Genomic DNA, 25,519 nt, shown 5'->3' on the forward strand with positions numbered 1-25,519 from the left:
TCTCACGATGTGTGAGTTCAAGCCTCACATCGGGCTCTCTGCGGTCGGTGCAGAGCCTGCTTTGGATCCTCTGTCCCCCTCTCTCTGCCCCTCCCCTGCTCTCTCTCTCTCTCTCTCTCTCTCTCAAAATAAATAAATAAACTAAAAAAAACAAAAACAAAAACAAAAACATTGGATCATTCAGGGGCTCGGAACTACCACTTTACCGACTTAAAATCCCCCAGTCATCTTGGTGGTATTCACATCTTCATGGCTACAAATCAGCCTTCTTCCACTCCCCATCCCTACCCCCACCTGAGAAACAAAATTACAAAGTGAAAATCATTCAAATGTTTTCTACCTGAAGAAAAGAGAAGAAACCTAGAAGGTCCAAAACGTGTTTCAGTTCGTATTCCCGCAGCAGAAGAACATTCTGTGAGGGATGATGGTGGGGAGGAGTCTGTGGGAAGCCGGGGCAGCCCGGGGCAGGGGGCCGTGGAGCCCTGGTCTGGGCAGGGGCTAGGGGTGGGGGGTGTCAGGGCTAACCCAAGTCCTCGGAAATGGGGTCTCTGGTTTGCCTGATGATTTAGCAGAAAGAACCAGGGTGGGGCCCCCATCACGAAAGGTGTCTGAACCCACGGGGATCCTGATCCCCACAGGAAGCCCTGCCTGCAGAATCCAGGACTGCGGGATGACGAGGCGGTGACTTCATCTGTCTTGGAGCTGTTATTCAGCTCAGGGGCATGGACCACAGGGTTCCAGCAGCAGGAAACATGTGGGTGGGACACTCAGGAGATACTCAGGCCTGAAAAAACCTTAATTGGAGCTGGTCTCCAAAAGCCTCCCACCCAGCTCTCCACGTGGGAGGGGACATGGAAGTGGGTCACATTCCCCAGCTGAACCAGTGTCACTGTGGGCTCCAAGCACACTTAAAGAGGTCGGGGAGGGGAGGGGGGCGGGGGGTGGTTTGAGCGACCAGGCCTCCTCGCCGGCCATTTCCTCCTGAACCGACAGCGAGTGATTAGGAGCCCCAGACTGAACGGGCAGCTGATTAGCTCCAGGAAGGCAGGGACAGGTCAGGGTCTGGGTGAAAGTAACATCACCCCGGAGTATGCTGTCCTGGGTCCTCCTCCCACTCTGGATATGGGCAGATGCCTCTGTCAGCCCTTTGCCCTCTCCACCCCAGCCCTGCCGGAGGGACAGAGGAAGAACACTGTGTGCTTTCCCATGACCTGCGGGGCCTCCCTGACCTCGTTCTTTGAAGGGATCCTGAGGCCTGAAGCTGGCAAGACTTAGGGAAGAAATAAGCCTCCGGCCCCACTCTGCATATACTGACCCCACACAGGTGACGGCAGGTATCAGTTCCCTCAGGAGCCCTGCGGGCCTGCTGGAGAGCTCCAAACCCCTGGCCCCGTAGCCCACCGGCCGTCAGAAGCCTGCTTTCCAAAGTTGGCAGAAGGACACCTACAGGCAGGGAGAGAATTCTGGAGAGACAAGGTCTGGTGGTCTTTCTTAAGAAACGCACCAGATTGGTGGCATAAATTCAAAACCTTTGGGAGGAACCTACGATCCTTCCTCCCTGACTTGAACTCAAGTAACAAAGGGTTACAGCTTTAAGTGGAAATGAGTTCATACTGCCACATCAAGTGCAGCTTTTGGGAAGTATGACACAGAAGGGCTCTATTCTATTAACTCTTTTTTTTTTTCCTATTAATTCTTCTCTGCTCTTCTGGGAAGACAAACACAGTCCTCTGTCTTAATGCCCACTAGGGCAGGTGTCTATGGGAGCTAACACGTACACCTGGAAATTATATCCTGACTCTTCCCCCGAGCGTTCAAAACACTCACCAACACGTTCTTCTTCTTCTTCTTTTTAAGTGTTTATTTATATTTGAAAAAGAGAGAGACAGAGCATGAGCAGGGTAGGGGAAGAGAGAGGGAGACACAGAATCCGAAGCAGGCTCCAGGCTCTGAGCTGTCAGCACAGAGCCAGACGCGAAGCTCAAACCCATGAGCTGTGGGATCATGACCTGAGCTGAAGTCAGACGCTCAACCGACTGAGCTACCCGGGCGCCCCCAACACGTTCTTTCTTGATTCACAGGACTCCAACTAGATAATAAGCCTCTTGGCCTTACACTATAAGCTTTGATGAGGAAGAACTATTTTTACCCTGCCCACCACAGTATTCCCAGTGCCTACCATGGGACCCAGATCATAATAAAAGCTCAATAAATATTTATTAATTGAATCAGTGAATCATCAGAAGGAAAGAGGGTAGGAAGGAAAGACGAATGGAAGACAGCCATCACTTCTTGGTATCTCTGTGTTCTTGGCTCATCTCATAAAGACATCATAGCCAGGATTAGAAACCAAGCCCTTTAACCCCTTTCTCTGCCTTGCCATCAGCAGCCCTCGATTGTGCCGCGATGCACCGTGTACAGACCTGCTTACAGAAGCTTATACGATACAACACAACCAGGAAAAATGGAGAAACATTCATGACCCTCAGTCCCTAAGAAACCAGGACTGATGCTTTGGTCCGGCCGTGCCCACCATTGGAAGGACACCTCTCCCTCTGTGGACTGTTGTCTTCCCCTTTTAACGAGGCTTCCTGGAGGATCAGGAACTAATTGGTCTTTAATAACCAAGTGTAACAGCAATTGGTGCTCGGCGCCCTTTCATAAAAGAAGTTCAAAAGCACTTTGGCTCAAACATCACAATGCCCCTGGGAGCTATGAAGGTGTAAGTATCATTATCCCCATTTACAGTTGGGGAAAGTAAGGCAAAGGGAGGTTAATTAGCTTGCCCAAGGTCAGATGAGACAGGGAAAGGGCGTAGGATTCAAACTCTTTGCAGCAGCCAGTGAGCTAACTCTGGCCACCCTAACAGTCACCCACGCTGGGCTGAAGAGATTTTTTTTTTTTTCCTTCTCTGTTGTTTCTGCTGAGAAGCAGTATCTCACATGGGGCTTTGAGCTTGTGCTCAGAAGACACACTGCCTGGGTTTGAATCCCGACTCTGTTCCCGATTAGCTTGATCTCCAGCGGACTCTGTTCCCGATTAGCTTGATCTCCAGCAAGTTACTTAACCCTTCCGGGCCTCAGCTCCTGAGTATGTCAAATGGTACTAAGCGCGTTATCTCAGAAAGTAGGCCGAGGGTTAAGTGAGACAGTGGACGTAGGACGGCACTTCCATCCATTTCCTAAATGAGCACGTGTCACTCTCGTTGAAAAAAAAAAAAAGTGACTTGGGAAAGGGGTTGTACCCACTCTGGGTTTAGTTTTTACAAGGCTACAGATGACGTATGACTAACAGGCATTTTGGAGTCCGCCAATAAAATGTCCCAGGAGCCTGAAAGTGACTTGCAACACCAAGTTTGGATTCCCCCTACTAACTCGTGTTGACCTCTCAAGGTCAGCGGAGCAAGTGGCACTGTGAACACCACCTGACAAGGGGGGATGCCCGAGTGAGGGTCTGAAAAGCTGCCACAGCACCCAGGCTAAAGAGGCCAGCTCCGGATTCCTGGCGAGCTGGACCCCTGGGTTTTAAATGCCATTTCTGAGTGCTCTGCTCAGCTTCCCAACTCCACTCAGCCCAGACCAAAGACGGCCAAGGCTTTCTAGGTACCACCGCGTTCCCGATCAAGTGATCAAACAGGAGGCGTCAGAGGTGACAGTGTGGCCTGACCCTCTACAGAGGGCCTGGTGATCCTCAGCGGGGACTGGAAGAGAAGGGTGGAGGGGTGGGGGGCGGGGGAGGAAAGCTACCCGGTCAATCCCCGTATACCCCCAACAAAGACGCTGTGACACATACGTGTGTGGCAAAGCTCCAATGTTACTTTAGTGACACTACCAACGTAAGAAGCTCTAACTCATGCAGACAGGAGCAGAGGACACAGGCCATGACGCTATACAGGGCAAGATGCTAAGGGCTGGCGATGCTCATTCATTCAATTCAAGAAACTGAGAACCCTCGATCTCAGGGGGAAAAGAAGGCTCACCGGAATGTGCAGGACACAGAGACACACATCTGGGCCTTTGTTAATCTAGGCGATGGCTCCCATGTCCCCTGGGGACCTAGGCCAGAGACATGAGGAACCTGATGGGAATAAACTCAACACTACGAGCCTGCTGGCCTCCAAAAGCCTTCCCAGGACGAGGAGAGCCGATTCACTGGTCTCCTAGCACGGATGGATTCCCACTGTGCAGAATCGAGGAGTAAAATCCAAACTCCTCACCGTGGCCGCAGATCCGGCCCCTATCAACTCCTCACTCACCACATTCCAGTCCCACTGGGCTTGTGGCTCCTGCTGTCCTCTCTGCCCGTCATCTGGGTCCCCATTCAAAGTCACCTCCTGAGAGCTAGCTAGAGCCCCTGACCCTTATCCCGGTTATCTCCATCTTAGTGCCCTGTTTCATTCGCCCTGTATCTCTTTTCACCATCCTGCGTGATCTGGTCCACCTCTGCCCGTCTCTCCCGCCAGAATACAAACTCCGTTGGACAACGCATCTTGGCCGTCTTGTTCTTGGCTGTATCCCCAGCACCCACGACAGTGCCTGGCACATAATAGCTGTTCGATAAGTCATTCAGTTTAACAAATGTTTACTGCGTGCCTACAAAGTTTAGGCACTGGACTACAACAGTAAACCAAAAAAAAAAAAAAAAAAAAAAAAAGGGCAAAATCTCTACCCGAAAAGAGCTTAAATTCTGGTGGCAGATAAGAAACAGATAAATAAATAACAGTGAACTAGTAACCACTACTTCAAGCGCATACAAGTGCTCAGTGCTGTTCTAAGCATCTTACAGGTATTACACCCTGGGGCGTCTGGGTGGCTCAGTTGGTTAAGTGTCTGACTCTTGATTTCAGCTCAGGTCATAATCTCATGGTTCATGGGTTCGAGTCCCACATCTGGCCCTGCACTAACAGTGTGGAGCCTGCTTGGGATCCTCTCTCTCTGCCTCTCCCCCACTCGTGCTCTCTCAAAAAATAAATAAATAAACTCTAAAAAAACCCACAGCGTGGGGAGGGGGGGGCGGAGGGGCACTTGGGTGGCTCAGTCGGTTAAGCGTCTGACTTCAGCTCAGGTCATGATCTCACAGTTTGTGAGTTCAAACCCAACCGTGGGCCCTGCGCTGACAGCTCAGAGCGTGGAGCCTGCTTCAGATTCGGTGTCTCCCTCTCTCTCTGCCCCTCGCCACTCGCACTCTGTCTCTCTCTCTCTAAAAAATAAACATTAAAAGAAAGTTTTTAATAAAATTAAATTAAAAATTAAAAAAAAAAACCCCACAATAGGTATTACCTGATTTAATGCTCCCAACAACTCCCTGAAGTATTATTATTTTACAGATGGGGAAACTGAGGCACAGAGAGGTTACATTACTTGCTGAAGATCGCGCAGCTCATGATGAAAGAAACCAAGATCCAAACCCAGATAGTCTCGGTACAAAGTCCATGGTCTAATTAAGAGCTACACTTCATATTTGCTGGGTGGCAAATAACTACTCAGTCAGCACCCTCCACAGCTGTTCTCTGTAGGCAGGGCTGGAGAGAGAGCGGATCCATCAGGGAAGGGCTGCCCTGTTCTGTGAGCTCAGTGACATGGACACTGCTGGCCATACCCCTTTCCAGCACCCTGGATGAGGAGGGATCTGCAAGGAAGTGTGGTCTGATGTCAAGACAGGGACAGGGTTCCCGAGTCCCGGTTTTAGGTGCTGGGACACCCAGGCAAGTCAACCGATACTGCATGAGTTTACTTTTTGTGCAGGACACTGATCTTGACGTGGTGAGGGATGCAAAGATGAATCCCCCGGAGATCCTGGCCTCAGAAAGCTTAGAGTCACGCAGGTACTCTTGGAACCGAAACAGATGGGAAGTGACGGGTACCATTAAAAAATGTACAAACTTCTATGGGATTTCAAGAGTTACTTAGCCTCTAGGGGCCATAGATACCCAACCAGGAAAGGCGGGGGGGCAGGGTTGGGGGGGGCAAGGGGCGGGGGGGGTGCGCTGGCCTACACAACTCCCAAGGTCCTCTAGCTCGGACATGTTCTGACAGCACAGATTTGGATGGGCAAACAGATCAAGTTTTGTTCTGGTTAACAGTTCAAGTGCATGGCCACTGAGTTGTTCTCGCAACTGAGACTGAGAACAGTCCCAGTCTACCTGAGCAACATTTTACAGCACCGGCAAGGTAATAATAATGCTCCCATTTAAATAGGGCAGCCCGAGACGGGAACAAAGCCCACTGGTGGAGCCCCCTCCACCTCTGTTGTTTTATTTTTTAATTAAAAAAATTTTTCTTTTCATGTTTATTTATTTTTGAGAGAGAGAGAGACAGAGTGTGAGCAGGGGAGGGGCAGAGAAAGAGGGAGACACAGAATCCAAAGCAGGCTCCAGGCTCTGAGCTGTCGGCACAGGGCCCGATGTGGGGCTCGAACTCACGGACCGCGAGATCATGACCTTAGCCGATGTCGGACGCTCAACCGACTGAGCCCCCCAGGCGCCCCTCTAACTGGTTTTTACACCCACAAACCCTCTTCCGTCAAGAAGGGGGTGATCCCTCTGTGAGCATGTCGCTGTAATGTGGAGAACACTCCCTCTCCACCCGGTTCACGTCTGTATCCCTGGAGTCTTAGCGCAGTACCTGGCTCACGACAGGTGCTGAGTAAGGTTTGCTGAGCCAGACCTGAGTATAATCCAAAACTTATCTGCTAGGCATGGGAATCTGAACTGGCGTTCCCTGAAGTTTTGCTTTATAGCTCTCAGCTCTCCTGCGGGAGGGGGAGGGAGGAGACTGATTTCACCCCTTCACTTTTACTGCTACCATCCTGGTCCTCCAAGCCCCCATCATCTCTCGCCCGGAAGCTGCAGGAGTCTACCTCCTGACCAGTATCCCTGCTTCTGCCTTCGCACCTCACAATCCGATCTCTACACAGCAGCCAGAGCAATCTTGGAAAACTTAGATCTTATCAGCTCTCTGCTGAAAATCCTCTAATAGCTTCTAACTGCGCTTGGAATAAAATCCAAACTGGTGCTTCATAGCACTCAGCACCACTGAAATGATTTTGTCTGCTTATTTGTTTACTCCTCCCTCTTTAGAACGCCAGCTATGGGAGGGCGGGGGCTATGTCTACGTGCACCCCTGTAGCCCCACCGTTTGTCATGGTGCCTGTCACATAGGGAGCACTCACTGCTGAACAGACGAATCTCCATCCTACAGAGGCAACTTGCATTTACAAGGCCCACTAACTCCATCAGGAAACCATGAAACTCACACTGACATTCAACAGCTTGCACCTTTTTTTTTTTTTTTTTTTTTTTTTAATGATTCAAAGTGCTGCTTGAAGTCAGAGAAAACACTTTAATGGCCCCAAAGATGAGTATCACTCAGGGTCTAAAATCAGGAACAAGGAAGAGCTCAGTACTTGTCCCAGGGAGCTAAGACGCAAGGCACTTGGGAACAAAACCTCAGGACAAACTCTGACTTGCCTCCAGGTCCCTTCCTGACACACCCTGTGCCTCAATTTACCCAGCAGTCGGCCAGGCACACTTCCCTAAGTTGTGTGAGTGACAGGAGACAAAATAATTAACAGCCAGAGCATGCTTAGATTCTCAGATAGGAGGTGCTGCAAGCCACAGATCTCATTATTCATAAAACTCTTCATTTGCTGCCAGCACAAGCCTCCTCGGCCTTCCCAGGGGCTAACTGCACAGCAGGTACCTGCTCAGACAAGGTCAGCACACAAGAGAGAGGGAGGCGTGTGGGGCCTCACCGAGGTTGGGTGTCCAGACCTATCTATGTGCCTTGGTTACCAGGTCCAAGAATAAGGAAGGTGGCTGGGTGGGGGTGATGAAAAGGAGGTGACAAGTGCAGTTTGGGGCTCCCAGTGGTTCATTTTGCAGGCTCACGTATGTATAGACACCCGCCAGACAGGTGAAACGTGTGCCTACACTGTGCACCGTCCAGGAACACTCCCCGGGAGAGGTGGAACGAGGAAACAGCCCAGTCACACGCGCGCGAGAGAGGCAGAGGCAGAGAGAGGAAGGGCGGTCCAGGGGCCAGACCTCAGCAGCATTTAGTTTGGGGAAATATGGAGGGGCTCTGTACAGGGGGTCGGGATGCTGAGCGTGGGGAGCAGGTGAGGGGAGGGTCAGGAGGGCGCGGGACCCGAGTGCTGACAGCCGGTGACAACCACGCCGACGCGGTGGGGTGAACAACAGAGTGGGTGGCTCGGACACCTGTGGAGGCGACCCCTGGGCGGAGGTGAGGACGGCTGGAGGGTGGTCTGCGGCGGGGTCGCGGGCGGCGAGCGGCGGGGAGGCAGCGGCGACCCGGCGGGGCGAGGAGGCCCGGCCCAGACCAGGGCGCCGCGCCGGGGGCCAGCCGGGGGGTCCGAGAGGGGTCGGGGGCGCCCTCCGCGGCCCCTCCCCGGGAGACAAAGGGCCGGAGGCTCCCCCGAGTCCCGGCGCGGCGCGGGCCCGGGCGCTGCGGGCGCGGGCCGGCCTCGGCGCTTACCTGGGCCGCCCGACCCGGCCGGGCCGGCGGGGGCTGCGGGTCCGTGCACGGCGCGCGGCGGCCTGTTCCGGGGCGCGCTCAGCCGGAGCAGCCGCGGCGGCAGCGGCAGCAGCAACGGCAGCGGCAGCGGCAGCAGCAGCAGCAGCAGCAGCGGGAGCGGCCGCCAGAGCCTCCGCCTCCCGCTCCGTGAGTCACCGCGGCGGGGAGGGAGGGAGGCGCCAGGCCGCCGGGGGAGGGACCGGCGGAGGGGGCGGCATCTGGCTCCTCACGGGCGGCGGAGGCGCGGCCACCGCAAGGCCTCGGGGGTGGGGGGGAGGGGAGGAGGGCCGGCGCCGGGGGCGGGGCCTGGAGGCGGGGCGGGGCCCCGGCGTGTGCGGGCACGCTCAGTGGTTAAACCAGCCCGTGGGGCGGGACCTCCCGCGTACGGGGATGGTGCTGGGGCGCGCGCGGGGACGCTCATTGGGCTGCTCGGGAGGAGGGTGGGGCCAGGGATTCTGGGGCGGGGCCACGAAATGGGCGGGTGGAACTGGGTCGTGAGTGGTGGCCCAGCCCCGCTCAGAGCAAAGGGGTGGAGCGGAGCGGGGGCGGGGAGGGTGGGCAAGGATAAGGGGGCGGGGGCTCCGAGGAGGAGGTGGTCTGAGGGCGGAGCCCGGGTTAAGGATGGAGCTGGCTCTGCGGTAAAGCCACAGTGTCTGTCCCTGGCTGCCCCGGGAGCATAGTGATCCCGTAAAAATAATGGCCTCTCCCACACACGAGTCTGTGTTTAAAAATGGGAGCGGTCGGACGGGGCGGAATCCTCGGGGAGGCTGGTTTCCCCAGGACCCCTGAAAAATCTGAAACGGACGAGGTTGCAAAACATTCAGAGGCGTGGTCTTCCGGCGCGGTGGAACTGGGAACGTTGCTACCTTTGAAGAAACTAGGCCCACTCTCGAATTGGAGGCCTGTCTAACCTGGGATCCACGGAGCCTAGAAGGCCCAGGAATGGACCTCCGTGGGTCCGTTAAACTTAAAATATCATGTGTCTTGGTAGGGAGTACATTTTTCTGGGGAGAAAGGGTCCATGATTAAAATGTTTCTGTTAGAAAGTCTGACTCTAGCTGCTAGATGGCTCTGTCTGGAGAAGAGTACAGGGAAAAACAGCCCATTTTAGGCAAAATGCAAATCGCTTTGAACACCCACTTTCCTTTTAAAGGGACGTGTGTCTTTAAGAGTGTTCTAATTTTCAACAGTTTCAATTTTTTTTTTATGGTTTACTTTATTGGGGGGGGGGGCAGAGAGAGAGGAGGACACAGAATCGGAAGCAGGCTCCTGGCTCTGAGCTGTGCCGTCAGCACAGAGCCCGAGGCAGGGCTCCAACTCACAAACCCTGAGATTAATTCCTGAGCCCAAGTCAGGTGCTTAACCAACTGAGCCACCCAGGCGCCCCTCATTTTCAACATTTGTGGCACTAACCGCACTTTAGAAGCCCTCCTGCCTTGCTTTCCCTGCCTTTCCTTTAGCCTGTTAGAAAACAGAATCTCATCTTCTTCCACACCCCATACATTTCTTTCCCCTCCCTGTGCAAGAGGGATATGAGATGATATTTTGTTTACTTTGTTGTGTTCATATTCTGTAATGTCCATATTACTCTTTTGATTTAATAACTATTTTAGTTACAGTTGAGGAATATTTTAATTTTATCAAAAGTCATGAGATTATGAACTCAAAGGCCAGAAATAGGGCTTAGTCATGTCTGTATCCTCATTAGTGTCCCAGCTACCATGCTGTTGCAAGGGCTCAACCAATATTTGCCAATACGATGTACTAGCTGATCCTTCGTTTCCCAGAGCACACCAATGCAGAAAAATGTGCACATTCAAATTATTTTTATTGTAAATATTGATGTTTCAACAAATGAATTAAAACTGAACAAACTGCTTGGTATTCAAGACACAATGTATAAACGTTACATTTTTTAAGAGACATGCTTAAGGGGGCACCTGGGTGGCTCGGTTGGTTAAGCATCTGACTCCTGATTTTGGGTCAGGTCGTGATCTCACAGCTCATGAGTTCGAGCCCAGCATCAGGCTTCAAGCTGACAGAGCAGAGCCTGCTTGGGATTCTCTCTCCTCTCTCTGCCCCTCTCTCTCTCTCTCAAGATAAATTAAAAAACTAAAAAAAAAAAAAAAAAAAAGAAAGAAAGACATGCTTAAGGATGAAGGTGGAAAGGAATGCATAAAACGAAAATGTATCCCTGTGAAATAATGGACGCTTTTTCCCTTTTTTCAAATTTTTCATAAATCTATTGTGTTTTTTGGGTTTTGTTTGTTTATTTGTTTTTAAGTAGGTTTCCTGCCCAGTGCCGAGCCCACTGCAGGGCTTGAACTCACGACTCTATGATCAAGACCTGAGCTGAGATCGAGAGCCAGTCTCCTAACCGACTGAGCTGCCTAGGCACCCCAAAACTATTGTTTTTATAGTTCAAAATTACAATAAGTTCATCAGCATAGTCCCTCAACTACTCTATCAGCGGAGAGTTAGAAAATCCTGCCTTTCTAGATAAGAGTATTACTTCAGGATTAACTCGGGCAGGCTTCACCCATCTGTAGTGTCTTAGAATGAAACATTGGAAGTTTAGGATGTAGGGGACCATCTATTGGTTCTGACAGCCCGGGAGTATCTCTTCCCCTTGGGGTACTGCTCTTCCCTACCATGTACCCCCTTGAGGTGCTGATGAGGCTATCAATTTTAGTATTCTACCCTCTCCTCTCCACAAAAACCAAAAACAAACAAAACAAAACAGGGGAATCCAAGCTGGAACAGTCAAGCGCCACATTCTCTTGACTACTGGCTAAGAAGCGGGATGTGTCCCAAGCTGAGCCAATTGGAGTCCTTCCCCGAAATTTTCTGAATTAGTAATGAAGGGAAGCTCTTTCCTATTGGATCAAGAGCTATAAGGATATGGCCTCAACAATGTTAGTAGCATCTTTCACACACCACATGGAACATTCTGAAAGAATGAGGCAATGTTACAAGAGAGAAAGGGACCAATATTTGGAAGGAGGGAAGGGGAACGGGGAAGAGAAGAAGGGAGATCTCTAACACAGTGTTCCACGATTTCAGTGGACCTTGCACGAGCTCTGCACACAGCATCTCACACTCAGTCGGCCCCCAAATCGGCCTCTCCTCCAGTGCCCCCCCACCTTGAGTAATGGCCACTAATTGGCCATTTCACCCAGTTGCTTGTGTCAGAAGCTCCAAAGTATCCTTGCCACCTCTCTCCTTTGTCCCTCAGATCCAGTCCGTGTTGTTCGCACCCCCAAACCATATCTTGAATCTCCCCACTTGCCAGCGTCTCTACTCCCTTGGCCCAGGTTCACCCACCATCAGCTCTCAACCTGACTCCAACAATAGCTTCCAAGTGCTCTCACATCCAGGCTTCCCCTACCAACCCCAATCCGCTGTCCTTCTTAAAATGTACCCTTCTTGTCAGTCAGTTCTCTGCCATTCAAGGACTTCCCTTCATCTTCATGACGAAATTCAGAATCTTTCGCGTGGCTACAAGGCCCTGCATGATCTGGCTCCAGCCTGATCTTTTTTTATTTAAATTTTTTTTTCAACGTTTATTTATTTTTGGGACAGAGAGAGACAGAGCATGAACGGGGGAGGGGCAGAGAGAGAGGGAGACACAGAATCGGAAACAGGCTCCAGGCTCCGAGCCATCAGCCCAGAGCCCGACGCGGGGCTCGAACTCACGGACCGCGAGATCGTGACGGGGCTGATGTCGGATGCTCAACCGACTGCGCCACCCAGGCGCCCCAACTCCAGCCTGATCTTGAACCGCTTTTGCGGAAGGGGCTCCTGTCACCCACAGGCCTCCTCCCTGTTCCTTGATCATAGGGTGCTCCTTCGTGCTTCAGGGCTTCTAAATGGGCAGTTCTTTTTGACTCAGTGGCTCTTTCTCCGCTTCTCCCTCCTTCACCTGACTGAACATTTGGTCTTCCTTAAAGAGACTTTGCTTGACCTACGCCAGCCCCAGTTATGGGGCCATAATTTATGGCATGGCCGTAAATTCCAAGAGGGTAAGAAGTCTCGGCAGACCACCCCCCCTGCCCCCAGCACAGTACCTGGCACATGCAGATATTAGCACATGAACACGTAACTAAAACATGTGTAGATACCCCACCCAGGACTGTCCTTTTTGTTCGGCCCTCCTTGCCCATCTCCACCCCTGGCTTCCAATGCCGTCAACCCCCTCCTCACTGTTCACTCCTTACGTTTACGATTCTATATTTTATCCTTTTGGCTTTGGGGAGGGCCCCTCTGTGCTCCCAGACATGTGTGTCTCTTTATTTTATTTTATTTTTTTTTTTCATGTGTGTCTCTTTAAATACTTGTTTCCGGAATAAAAAAAATCCCTATCCTCTCTATCCCGAAGGGATAACTGTGACAGTAAAAATCGTAGGCCAAGGATGAAACAACAGGGGAGCCCCAGCAGGCTGCAGGGGAAGAGAGCTTTTGCGAAGTAGTGATGACAAGAGTGGTCCTCAAGTTTTTTTTTTTTTAATGGTTATTCATTTTTTGAGAGAGGAAGAGCGAGACAGTGCAAGCAGGGGAGGGGCAGAAAGAGAGGGGGACAGAAGATCTGAGGCAAGCTCCATGCTGTCAGCAGAGAGCCCGATGTGGGGCTCGAACTCGTGAACCATGAGATCATGACCTGAGCCAAAGTTGGATAATTAACTGACTGAGCCACCCAGGCGCCCCAGGTAGTCCTCAAGTTTTAACCCCTAAGAGGGCCTTCCTGCCTACGAGGTTAGCAGGTACAGAATGACAATGCGAGAGAAAGAAGGAGACCTTGCGCTAAGGAAAGATGAGGTTTGGTAGTAAAGAAAAATGAGAACCAATTCTTTTTGTGTTTTGAGAACCAAAATTTAAATATACCTTTAAATTTTATTAAGTTTATTTATTTTGAGAGAGAGAGTGTGAGCAGAGAAGGGGCAGAGAGAGAGAGAGAGAGAGAGAGAGAGAGAGAGAGAGAGAGAGAGAATCGCAAGCAGGTTCCACACTATCAGCACAGAGCCCGATGCAGGGCTCAAACTCACAGACCCTGAGATCTTGACCTGAGCCGAAACTAAGAGTCAGACGCTTAACTGACTGAGCCATGCAGATGCCCCTCCCCCCAAAGTTAAATATTAATTAATAATTTCCAATAAGATAGAAGGTAAAATAATTTGTCTTAAAAAATTTTTTAACGTTTATTTATTTTTGAGACAGAGAGAGACAGAGCATGAACGGGGGAGGGTCAGAGAAACAGACACAGAATCTGAAACAGGCTTCAGGCTCTGAGCTGTCAGCCCGGAGCCCGACGCGGGGCTTGAACCCACGAACCACAAGATCATGACCCGAGCCGAAGTCCGGTGCTTAACCGACTGAGCCACCCAGGCACCCCAAAATAATTTGTCGTTTGCTTTGGTCCCAGCATTTGTCATCCCGTTTACATTTGGTACAGCTCAGACTTTCCTGAGCACAGTAAGTGGTAAGGGCGCTACCTGCCCAGCAGACAAAGAGGGCCACAGTCACGCACCGTTCCTCCTGTGTCTCACATTGGCAAATAACTTGTCATCTGAGTTTACTTTAGAGATAATAAGGAATTATTAAACACAATGATGAAAGCGTTTTGTAGATCAGTGAATATACATATTTTGTGTCGCGAGTGGGCTATGTGCAGCTGTCAACATCTGGCTGTCTGCCAGCCTGTCCCCAGAGTGTTGCTTTCTGCACGGGTAGACCCTCCAATCACAGAACCCCGTTTGCATTGCGCTTGGGAACAACAGAAAGAAATCATTACTCATCTCTTTGGCTGAGGGTTTCGGTAGACCAACGTGTCTTGTAAGTGTACTTTGTCGGTGCAGAAACGTTCTGATCACCTAGGAGAGACAAAACAACGTGAAACTTCAGTTTGGATCCAAATACTCAGCTTATTAGCCTCTAAGCATATGTCTGTTTATCACCTTTTTTCCTGCTGGTTATCATCCAGTTAGGTAGAAAAAAAATTACCATTCCGAAAAGCAAATAACTTCTACCGTCTGGGAATGAACAATAAAACAGCACGTCCCCCCCACCCCCGGGCACGTACCAACACGTTCCCCGTCTGTAGATGATGCAATGTTACCAGTGTGTCAGGGGGAGAATGGAGACCATTCCTGACAGGCACTTCCTTCCTCGCCCTCCTGAGGTCTAGACTGCCCAGGAGTTTTGCTCATGTCAACAAGTAGACGGGCCTGTCACTGTGAAATATCTGTGGCTTTGCCCCTGCCCTTCGCGGTTGGTTTGAAGAGTGGACGATTTCAAACCCATCCGAGCCTAGAAACCCTCCTGCTTTCCAGCTCGGGGGGTCTCCTTAAATCCTTGGCTATTTGTGACACGGAAGTCTGGCTGGGCGGTAACGTGACCGACACTTAGCCGGTGCATTTCGCTCTGGCAGAGATTTGCTGAATCTAAATGAACTTTGTGGTTTACGTTTTCTCCACACACCCCCGCCCCCCACTCCTCTTCATTACTGTTCTTCCGGGAAGTTACTTCCCATCCGCAGTGTTTGGCCCCAGCTGGTGAATCAGATGGGGCTCTTTTTTATAGTTAATAAACACCGAAGGCCGAGGGCGGCAAATGTACCCCCTGGTGCCGGCTAATGAAGAGCCTCAGATAAAAGCTTCTGCAGAGGGGACAGGCATGATGCAAATGTCCTGGGATCCAAGATTACTCGCTCTTCTCCCACATGCTGCATAACGGAGAGTAATGATTATTAATTATTTAAGCAAAGAACATGAGAGCCAACACAAGTAGGGAAAAAAAAAAAAAGAAAGAAAACAAAAAGGAAGCTGCACTCTAGGATCCTCTGTTGAGACCACTTTAATTAGCACGAGTTATAGAGCCAAGGGAAATTGACCGAGAGACTTAATATAGCTGAAGAATTTTTGAAAATTCTTTACCACTTGTTTCCCTTAAGAGAAAAAAAGACAAGACAGCTTATATTTGTGTGTATTTGCGGATAAACCGGAACATGAAAGTGCAATGGCTTCCAGAGGCTTCCCCCAGAGATGGCACGGGGGTGTGGTGGGGGGGTGGCACGGAGCTGATGAGAAGCTCAGTGGGGTCCTTGCAGGCTCTACTGAATCCCAAGGCTGTCAGTCCCAAGGCTCCCCCAGAGACGTGGCTTTCGTGTTCAGTCGTAGTAAGGACATTGGGACTCGAAAGCTGAAACTCCATCTGCCCTGATTTTCTCTCCTTTGTACGCTGGACTGAAGCCTTCATGAGATTTTCCCATCAAATTTCAAAGCTCGTGTCATTTCTGGTACGTTCTACTGTTTCTCTGTCTACATCATGATACCTAGAACAGCGTCTCTCTATTAGATAAGCTGTGACACTATTTCTAAAGCCAAGAACCCAAAAGGGCATAGGTGTGATTTTATTTTCAAATTCTTGGACAATCCTCACTTGTTCGAAACTCAACAGTAATTGTACTACCGTCCAACCTTCCCACATTGTCAATCCCTCTGCTAATGACATCTCCTCTAATAATCAGAATTTTCTTTCTTCTTTCTTTCTTTCTTTCTTTCTTTCTTTCTTTCTTTCTTTCTTTCTTTCTTTCTTTTAGAGAGAAGGAGAGAGAGAGAGAGAGAGAGAGAGAGAGAGAGAGAGAGAGAGAACATGCAAGTCAGGGAGAGGGGCTGAGGGGAGGAAAGAGAGAATCCAAAGCAGGTTCCATGCTCAGCACAGAGCCCGATGCGGGGCTCGATCCCGTGACTCTGGGATCAGGACCTGAGCTGAAATTGAGGGTCAGATGCTCAACCGACTGATCCACCCAGGTACCCCAGAGTTTTTATTTCTAATTCAGTCACATTTAGAAATCCAGTTTGGCTCTGTGACTAACAAGAGACTGTGTTTTCTTTGAAGGAGTCTTTTTTTTTTTTTTTTTTTACTTTGTTCCAATAGTCACACTCTCTTACACTAAGTTCTCAAAGGACTTTTCTTTCTTTTTATGTTTTTATTTTGGGAGAGAGAGCGTGCATGCACATGCATGCAAGTGGGGGAGAGGCATGCAAGGGAAGAGAGAGAGAGACAGAGACAGAGACAGAGACAGAGACAGAGACAGAGAAGGAGGGAATCTCAAGTAGGCTCAAGCGTGGAGCCCGATGCTGGGCTCAATTCCGGGACCCTGGGACCACGACCGGAGCCAAAATCAAGAGTTGGGTGTTCAAACGACTGAGACACCCAGGCGTCCTGAAGTCCTTTCAATCGAACTGATTCAGATATTCAACATCACATGTGATCTGTTCTGCATCCCCTGATTTTTATTCAAGCCTAGTCTCTTCACTCAACTGCTCGTTCAAGGAATGTTTATTAAGTGCTTCTCAGGTGCACATCATCGCCTTCAGCAGGGGCTAGAGCAGCAACTCAGACAAATATTTTCCTTGCCCTCATGATGGGTAGGACACTAATGAGTTACACCATTGAATAATTCACTGCAAGTCTAGTTAAGTGCTGAGAGCGAAATTCAACAGGCTTGAGGCCATATTATTGAGAATCCAACCTTGCATTGGGGTCAAGGAGAACTTCCTTGGGAATGTACCATTTAAGCATCTACTTACCTAGGAGTTAACTAAGCAAAGAGTGGGGAGGAGAGGTTAGCCCCCAGGGGGACGAGTTCATAAAAAGCCCATGAGGAGAGGGGCACCTGGGTGGCTCAGGCGGGTAGGTGTCAGACTCTGATTTTGTCTCAGGTCATGATCTCACAGATTGTGGGTTTGAGCCCTATATTGGGCTCTGTGCTGACAGTGTGGAGCCTGCTTGGGTTTCTCTATCTCTCCTTCTCTCTGCCCCTCCCTTGCTCATTCTTTCGCATGCGCGCACGCGCGCGCGCTCTCTCTCTCTCTCTCTCTCTTAAACTAAATAAACTTTAAAATAAAAGAGAATCATTTAAAAAAGGGGGGGGGGTCACCTGGATGGCCCAGTTGGTTAAGTGACTGACCTTGGCTCAGGTCATGATCTCGAAGTTCATGCGTTCGAGCCCCACATCAGGCTCTGTACTATTCGTGCAGAGTCCACTTGGGATTCTCTCTCTCTCTCCCTCTCTTTGCCCCTCCCCCACTTGTGCACGCTCTCTCTCTCTCTTTCTCTCTCTCTCAACATAAATAAACTTAAAAAAAAAGTTAAAAAAAAGAAAAGAAAGAAAAAGGCCATGAGGAGAAAAGCAAGCATGGTGAGATCAAACAGCTGAGAGAAGGCCGAGTGCAGAGTGATCGGGAAAGAGGCCAGGCACAGATGATACAGGACTTTATAGATCATGCTAACCATTTGGTCTTTATTCCAAAATAAAAACTACTGAGAGGGGCACCTGGATGGCTCAGTGGGTTGAGCGACCGACTCTTGATTTCTTTTCAGATCATGATCTCATGGTTCGTGAGTGAGAGCCCCACATCTGGCTTCATATCACACTGATGGTGCAGAGTGCTCGCTCTCTCTCCTCTCCTGCTCTCTCTCTCTCAAAATGGATAAACTTAGGGAAAAAAAAAAAAAAAGAACTACTGAGAGGTTTAAGCAAAGATGGGATATGGTGGGTTTGTATTTAAAAAGAGAACTATGGGGCACCTGGATGGCTCAATCAGTTAAGCGTCCTGATCTCAACTCAGATCTTGATCTCAGGGTTGTGAGTTCAAGCCCTGTGTTGGGCTCTGTGCTGGACGTGAAGCCTGCTTAAAAAAAAAAAAAAAAAAAAAAAATTCTATCATGGGGCGCCTGGGTGGCTCAATCGGTTGAGTGTCCAACTTTGGTCAGGTCGTGTTCTCACGGTTCATGGGTTCGAGCCCCGCGACGGGCTCTGTGCTGACAGCTCGGAGCCTGGAGCCTACTTCTGATTCTGTGTCTCCCTCTCTCTCTGCCTCTCCCCTGCTCATGCTGTCTCTCTCTGTCTCTCAAAAATAAATAGATGTAAAAGAGAACTATGGCTTTAACACAGAGAATGGATTAAAATGGAAAAGCAACGATGTATCAGTCAACTGTGGCTGCATAACAAACCACCTGAAAACTCAGTAGCTGAAACAAGCACTTCTATTTTTTGCTCAGGGGTCTGCAAACTGCCTGGGCTGGGTCTACTTAAGACCGTGGGTTGACTGACTCAGCTGGGTTGGGCTGGGATCGGCGGGGCTTAGCTGCAGGTTAGGATTAAGTCTGTTCCGCGTGTCTCCTCTTTCCCCTTCGACCCGAGGCTGCCCATTCCTCTTTTGATGAATGGCAAAAGAGCAAGAGTGCCAAGCCAAACTGTGGAAGCACACCCAAGACCTCTCCATAAACGTTCCATTGGCCACATCCAGTATCATGGCCAAGCCCAAAAGGCGGTGGTGAGTAATAGTCCAGCGTAACAAAGTGGGTATGGTCAAGGCATTTTCCATTCTGATGGAAACCAGGCTAGTGCTCTCCTCAACTCCAGCCACCGGCTCTAGCCCCGAACAACTGCTTTAATTTTCCCAAAGCCGTTAATGGACAGGGCATAAAGCTGGAGCTACTTTGATCATTCGCAAAACAGGTCGGTCTCTGACCTCCGTTTTTTCACGGAGTCTACGGATGCAACGGAGGATGATTTTACAAGTTTTCGGAAACAAATCGATCCCTTTTTGCACTTACTTCTATGTCAACGCAAGAGGAGTCGCTTCCTGTCGGGGCTGGCTCCGCCTGGCCCAGGAGCGCTCCCTTTTCTGCCAGTTGTTCCAAAGCTCCCAATTCTATAGTGGGTTCCAAACAGAAAGGAGAGTCCTAGCAGGTACCTAATTTATGGGGGATGGATCTACCACAGTGCTGTGTGCTCTCACCCACGTTTACACGTAATTTTGTTTCTTAAACACTTTATTTTTCTGAGGGGAAAAGAAAACCTGTTTTGTTTCGTTTGGTTTTGTTTTCCTGAAAGCCCGGTTTCTCAGCTCACATTCTTGGGCTCAGTTTTAACGGTTAGGCATATAGTCACAGCAACTGTCCTGGGCCTTTAATTAAAGAAGCCAGTCTTGTTATGGGCATCAACATTTTTGGTGGGGTTGTAAGGCTGAGGGGAAAGTTCAGGTTAAGTTGGAAGCAGCCCTGGGGAGTACAAGTGAACTATTCTTAGCTGAATTCAAGTGGCGGCAATTCACTGAACGAGCCCAAAGAAGGCGTCTGCAATATCTTAGGTTGACTTTAATGAGTAGTTAGACTGAAATAGCTCCAGGCTCCAGGGGGTAGACCGAACCTATTGAGAACCTCTCCTGGGAGATGAAAAGGTGCTTATGTAGCTGGCATCGCGCAGCGAAGTACATCGGCTTCTTCCATGCCCCTAGCACAGGCTCAGCATGGGAGCGTTTCTGCTCATCTTACTAATTGGTGGCTAAGTACAGACAGAACAGAGAGGGACCCTTATTTCACTAATCAGTAGAAAAGCTTTCTTAGGAAAGCGAAGACAGGCTCACAGGGGGCAGGGAGTCTTCCAGCATACAGGTGACGCTTGTGACTCTTTAAAACAACTCTGAAGGGGCGCCTGGGTGGCGCAGTCGGTTAAGCGTCCGACTTCAGCCAGGTCACGATCTCCCGGTCCGTGAGTTCGAGCCCCGCGTCGGGCTCTGGGCTGATGGCTCGGAGCCTGGAGCCTGTTTCCGATTCTGTGTCTCCCTCTCTCTCTGCCCCTCCCCCGTTCATGCTCTGTCTCTCTCTGTCCCAAAAATAAATTAAAAAAAAAAAAGTTGAAGAAAAAAATTAAAAAAAAAAAATAAAACAACTCTGAGCAGGCAGTTTCCATCTAATGTCTTTTCAGAGTAAGTGACACACAGGAACCGCATGCTAAAGGGGCTGCAGTGTCTGGAAAGGATAAAGGGACTAGTTTGAATATGCCTTCCATTTCGGCAGCTGATGACACCCTGCTGCGACAGCCTGTAATATCAGCACGCAAATTCCCATCAACTCAGAAACATTCTTTCGGTAGAGTGTCTTGGGTTGTTTATTATATGCCTCCTTAGCAGAGCTTACGTCATTAGTAAGGAAATGTAACAGAAAAAGTAATTTATCTCACCTCCAGGGAAGGGAAAAAACAAATGGAACAGAAATGTAGGCTTTTCCCATGTCAGGTACTCCCGGTTAATGCTGCTTTATGCTCTTAATTCCCCATGACTTCAAATATCTAGAATATGAATACAAGCTTCCCTTAGTCAAACCCGACACAATGCCTCCATTTTATTTAGTGTTCTTAAAATGCATGTTTTGAGATTTAAAATATTGTATTCTAACGAGAGTGGTTATTATTTAGCTTTTATGCAGTTCCTTACCCCGGGGTTTCAAAGCAATTTATACATTTAATTGCCGCTCTTCACAAAACAGCTACACGGACATTTGGAAGGCAACTCGACAAAGTGGGACAAAAGGAAAACAGAGTGGCGGGATTACGACTAGAAATGGAGGGATGGGGCTCAGGTCACGCTTGCCCAAAGTAGGGTACCTTGGCATGTTAAATATTTTATTTAAAAATTTTTAACGTTTATTTCTTTTTGAGAGAGAGAGAGACATAGTGCAAGCAAGGGAGGGGCAGAGAGAGAGGGAGACACAGAATCTGAAGCGGGCTCCAGGCTCTGAGCCGTCAGCACAGGGCCCAATGTGGGCCTCGAACCCATGAACAGTGAGATCATGACCTGAGCCGAAGTCAGATGTTTAACCAAGAGCCACCCAGGGTGCCCCTAAATATTTCAAGCTGAAGGAATTTGAGAAAAGGCACGTGCAGGAAAGCCCTTCAACCTTCTCCTGAAGCGGGTCGTAGAACCTCTGTGTGTGTGTGAGAGGTGCCCCTCCATTACCCGGAAGCAAGCAGCAGCCTTATCTCTGAAGACGAGGGACAGAGAGGAATCCCAACAGAAAGATCTTGCTAAGTTTCCCTCAGTTTACTACACTTAGATTCGTCTTACTATATCTTTCTGTGACTTTCCACTCTTCTTCAAACCTAGCCTAAAAACACTCAGGTTCAGGGGCACCTGGGTGGCTCAGTCGGTTGAGTGTCTGCCTCTTGATTTTGGCGGAGGTCATGGTCCCAGGGTCATGGGATCGAGCCCCGTGTTAGGCTCCGGGCTCAGCATGGAGCCTGCTGGGGATTCCTGCTCCCTCTCTCTCTGACCCTCTCTCTGACAAAACACTCAGGCTTAACTGTTTCTCTGGGTCTTCATTCCTTTATGAAGACTCCTGTGTCACGTAAAACTTGAACTTGTGTGCTTTTCTCTTCTTAATCTGTCCTTTGGAATAGGGGTCCCTGTCAATAACATAAAAAAAATGGGTGGAGGAACGATATTTTTCCTCCCCTACAGGAGTATTCCAACTTTCTCTCCATTTAATAGTCTCCAAAACAACATAAATACTTTCATGATTTGTAGTTTACAAGATTGACCAAAGGACGAAGTAAAAAATTATAGATGAAATAGATCATTTATGGGGCGTCTGGGTGGCTCAATCGGTTGAGCATCAGGTCACGATCTCAGCTCAGGTCATGATCTCACAGGCCGTGAGTTCGAGCCCCGCGTCGGGCTCTGTGCTGACAGCTCGGAGCCTGGAGCCTGCTTCAGATTCTGTGTCTCCCTCTCTCTCTGCCCCTCCCCTGCTCCTGCTCTGTCTCTCCCTGTCTCTCAAAAATAAATAAATGTTAAAAAAATTTTTTTTTTAATTTAAAAAGAAATAATGTTTCTAAGGACTCAGCTAACTATGATAGAGTAATAGGTATCTTTTTCTTTAATTGTTAGGTCTGTTTTAAAACACAATTTGAGGGCACCTGGGTGGCTCAGTCGGTTAAGCTTATGGTTCATGAGTTTGAGCCCTGCGACGGGCTGGCGCTTGGGATTCTCTCTCTCCCTCTCTCTGTCTGCCTCTGTCCTGCTCGTGCTCTCTCTCAAAATAAATAAATGAACTTAAAAAAAAATTAAAAAAAAAAAAAAAGATTTTTCAAAACATGTTTTCTCCTCTCCAATTTCAAGTCCTAATCCTCACCAAAGCACACTTTGAGTTTTTTAAGCCCCGAAGGGACGAAAGTAGACAATTTGTTCAGTGCTTTGACTGTAACAGGATTACACTGGCACAGTCAACCTCCCACCCTGGCAAGAGCAGCACCGTGGGAGGTCAGAAGGGCCCCGCCGGAGCGGCCGGGCCACTGGCCGTCAGACTCCCAGAAGGAAGGCACGCCCCGGGGTGAACACGGGCTCACCCCTCCCTTCTCCCTCCAGCTCACAAGTGAAAGAGCCCGAGTTTTCCTTTCTGAGGCTGGAAAGTGGGTTTGGTGTGCCTACATGTACTGCTTAATATAGTCTTGCTCACGGTATTTCCTTGCAGAACAAGCCGCTCCTGCTTCTAGAAGACAGGCTGAAAGGAAATGCCACAAGCGTAAGGCCAAGGGACTGAGGCTTTGCCTGTTTGCTCCCCAAGTGAAAATGCTCCTTTTCTGAGTAAATATGAAACAAAATATTTAAGTCAAAGTGTAAGCTCAGAGCTTTACAAACCAAATCTAAGGTATAATTTACCAAGACCTAGATTAAACATGATATAAAACCTGTGACAACAGTTTCTTTTTTTTTTTTAACGCACGAAGTAGTAAAAGCACCATGTTTTCCTTCTGTTTCTTTTTTTATGTTTTTATTTTATTCTGGAGAGAGACAGAGGGCGAGCGGGGGAGGGGCAGAGAGAGAGGGAGACAGAATCCGAAGCGGGCTCCAGGCTCTGAGCTGTTGGCACAGAACCTGATGTGGGGCTTGAACTCATGAAGCGTGAGATCATGACCTGAGCTGAAGTTGGGCACTTAACCGACTGAGCCAAAAATGGTGCCCCCGAACTGCCATGTTTTCTAAGATCATGGTCAAATCACAGGGTTCAGGCAATTAGTTTTTTTTTTTTAATTTTTTTTTTCAACGTTTATTTATTTTTGGGACAGAGAGAGAGCATGAACGGGGGAGGTGCAGTGAGAGAGGGAGACACAGAATCGGAAACAGGCTCCAGGCTCTGAGCCATCAGCCCAGAGCCTGATGCGGGGCTCGAACTCATGGACCGAGAGATTGTGACCTGGCTGAAGTTGGACGCTTAACCGACTGCGCCACCCAGGCACCCCAGGCAATTAGTTTTTATCTCATCTAGGCCAAATACTCGCTTCTACATAATTACGTACCTCTTTGATTACCGTTGTAGGTAAATGCCTCAGTTTTCAACCCGCTCTGGTTCTTGAGTATTGGAGGAGTGATGCCAGCCTGAAGAAACCGGGTTTTCACACAAGTGTGCAAAAAAAAAAAACAAAAAACAAAAAACAAACAAACAAACAAAAAAACCCCTCTTTAACCTCCTTTCATAGGAAAGAACAGTTCCACGTAATATGACAACTTAGCAGTAATGAAGACTTGTACCTGATCTCCTCAGACGTCTTCAACAGACATAATCAAGATGACTTAAGCCCTTAAGTCATGTACTGAAAGTGTGACTGAACACAAAGTCACAGGTTCTTGTGGGAAGGTTTCCGAAGTTCCCACAGTGGCCAGAAATTAGGGCAGATCTGTGGTTGATAAATAATCTTAGAAAGAACCCTTGCCTACAGTATCTTCCTCTTTTTTTTTTTTAATTTTATTTATTTATTCACGTAATCTCTACACCCAACGTGGTGCTCGAACTCACAACCCCGAGATCGAGAAACACATGCTCTGCCGGCTGAGGCAGCCAGGTGCCCCTTCTCCTTTCTTAATTCAAAAGGAAGCCAGTGACTCTCCTTGACCTTCTTTACGGAATACCTTCTGCTTGTTCAGTTTTGTTTTCTTTGGTGTTTATTTTAAATCATTTTTGAGAGAGGGAGACCGGATGTGAGCAGCAGAGGGCAGACGCGGCATCCAGAGCAGGCTGCAGGCTCCAAGCTGTCAGCACGGAGCCCGACTCAGGGCTCGAACTCACGAGCCGGAAGAGCATGACCCGAGCCGAAGTCGGACACTTGACCGACCGAGCCACCCAGGCGCCCCTCGTTTAGTTATTTTTAATTGCTGTCCGTTGCCTGAGGCTCTAAGGAACGTGCTCTTCCCAGAGGAAGACAACCAAACAGCACGAAGCTTCCAGCCGACAGGCCTCTCAGCTTCCAGACTCTCGGACGGCGGACTCTTCGCCGCGCACCCTTGAGAGCGCCGCGAGAGAGCCCCGTGTTGGAAGCCTTTTCAGCAGCTTGGTGGCCCCGCTTCGTGGTTACTGTGGCGGGGAGAGGGACTTCAAAAAGACAGTGAGTTGGGATGTCAAAAGGCCGTACTCTAGAGGAATACCCAGAAGAGCCGTATTTTCAACCTGCTTTTTGCAATTTAGTGAAAATATTAAATACTAGTTAACCCAGTTTCTAAATCTTTGCGATGCCAGGGCCAAACAGACTGGAAGCAATTAGCGCTTGTTCATGGGGGTCTGTGGCACTGCTGACGGTTTTAATCTACATATTAATGCTGAAAACATTTTGAGAGGCAAACAAGCGCATTTTTTTGGCCTTAGTAACGAATATACAGCAAGGGGGGAAAACGGACAGGGAAGTAGCTGAAAAGCTCTAGGCCAAATGGTCTGGGTTTATTTTTCCTGTCATAATTTCAAACTATCCATTATTCACTGTAGTAAGATGCCATCCAATGGTGGGTTTGTAGTCGTTTATTTTGCCCAAGATGGCTGTTCTTTGGCTGAGTCGTCTTCAAAGAAAGGCCCGACAGGGACGCCAGGGTGGCTCAGTTGGTTAAGTGTCGGCTCAGGTCCTGATCTCACGGTTCGTGAGTTTGAGCTCTGCGTCGGGCTCTTTGATGCCAGCACAGAGCCTGCTTCAGACCCTCAGTTGGCCTGTCTGCCCCTCAAAAAAATAAACATAAAGAAAAAAAAAAAAAGGCCTACCTAGCATACCCTTCTTACCACTTACAGGAAGAACAAAGCACTGAAACACAACAATTGTTTTATTTATTTTTTAAGATTTTATTTTTAAGTAATCTCTACATCCAACGTGGAACTCAAAC

General features: G+C 49.1%; 1 protein-coding gene across 1 annotated transcript in view; it reads right to left on the reverse strand.

Moving 5' to 3' along the window:
• Positions 1-8,680, reverse strand: part of CTNNBIP1 (catenin beta interacting protein 1) — a 50,354-nt gene extending 41,674 nt beyond the window's left edge. The window contains exon 1 of the mRNA XM_023258087.2: positions 8,496-8,680. The gene's annotated coding sequence lies outside the window, so the exon portion shown is untranslated. The remainder of the gene's footprint in view (positions 1-8,495) is intronic.
• Positions 8,681-25,519: the final 16,839 nt, after the last annotated feature.

Source organism: Felis catus, chromosome C1 (genome assembly GCF_018350175.1).
Source record: "Felis catus isolate Fca126 chromosome C1, F.catus_Fca126_mat1.0, whole genome shotgun sequence".
Taxonomy (NCBI): Eukaryota; Metazoa; Chordata; class Mammalia; order Carnivora; family Felidae; genus Felis; species Felis catus.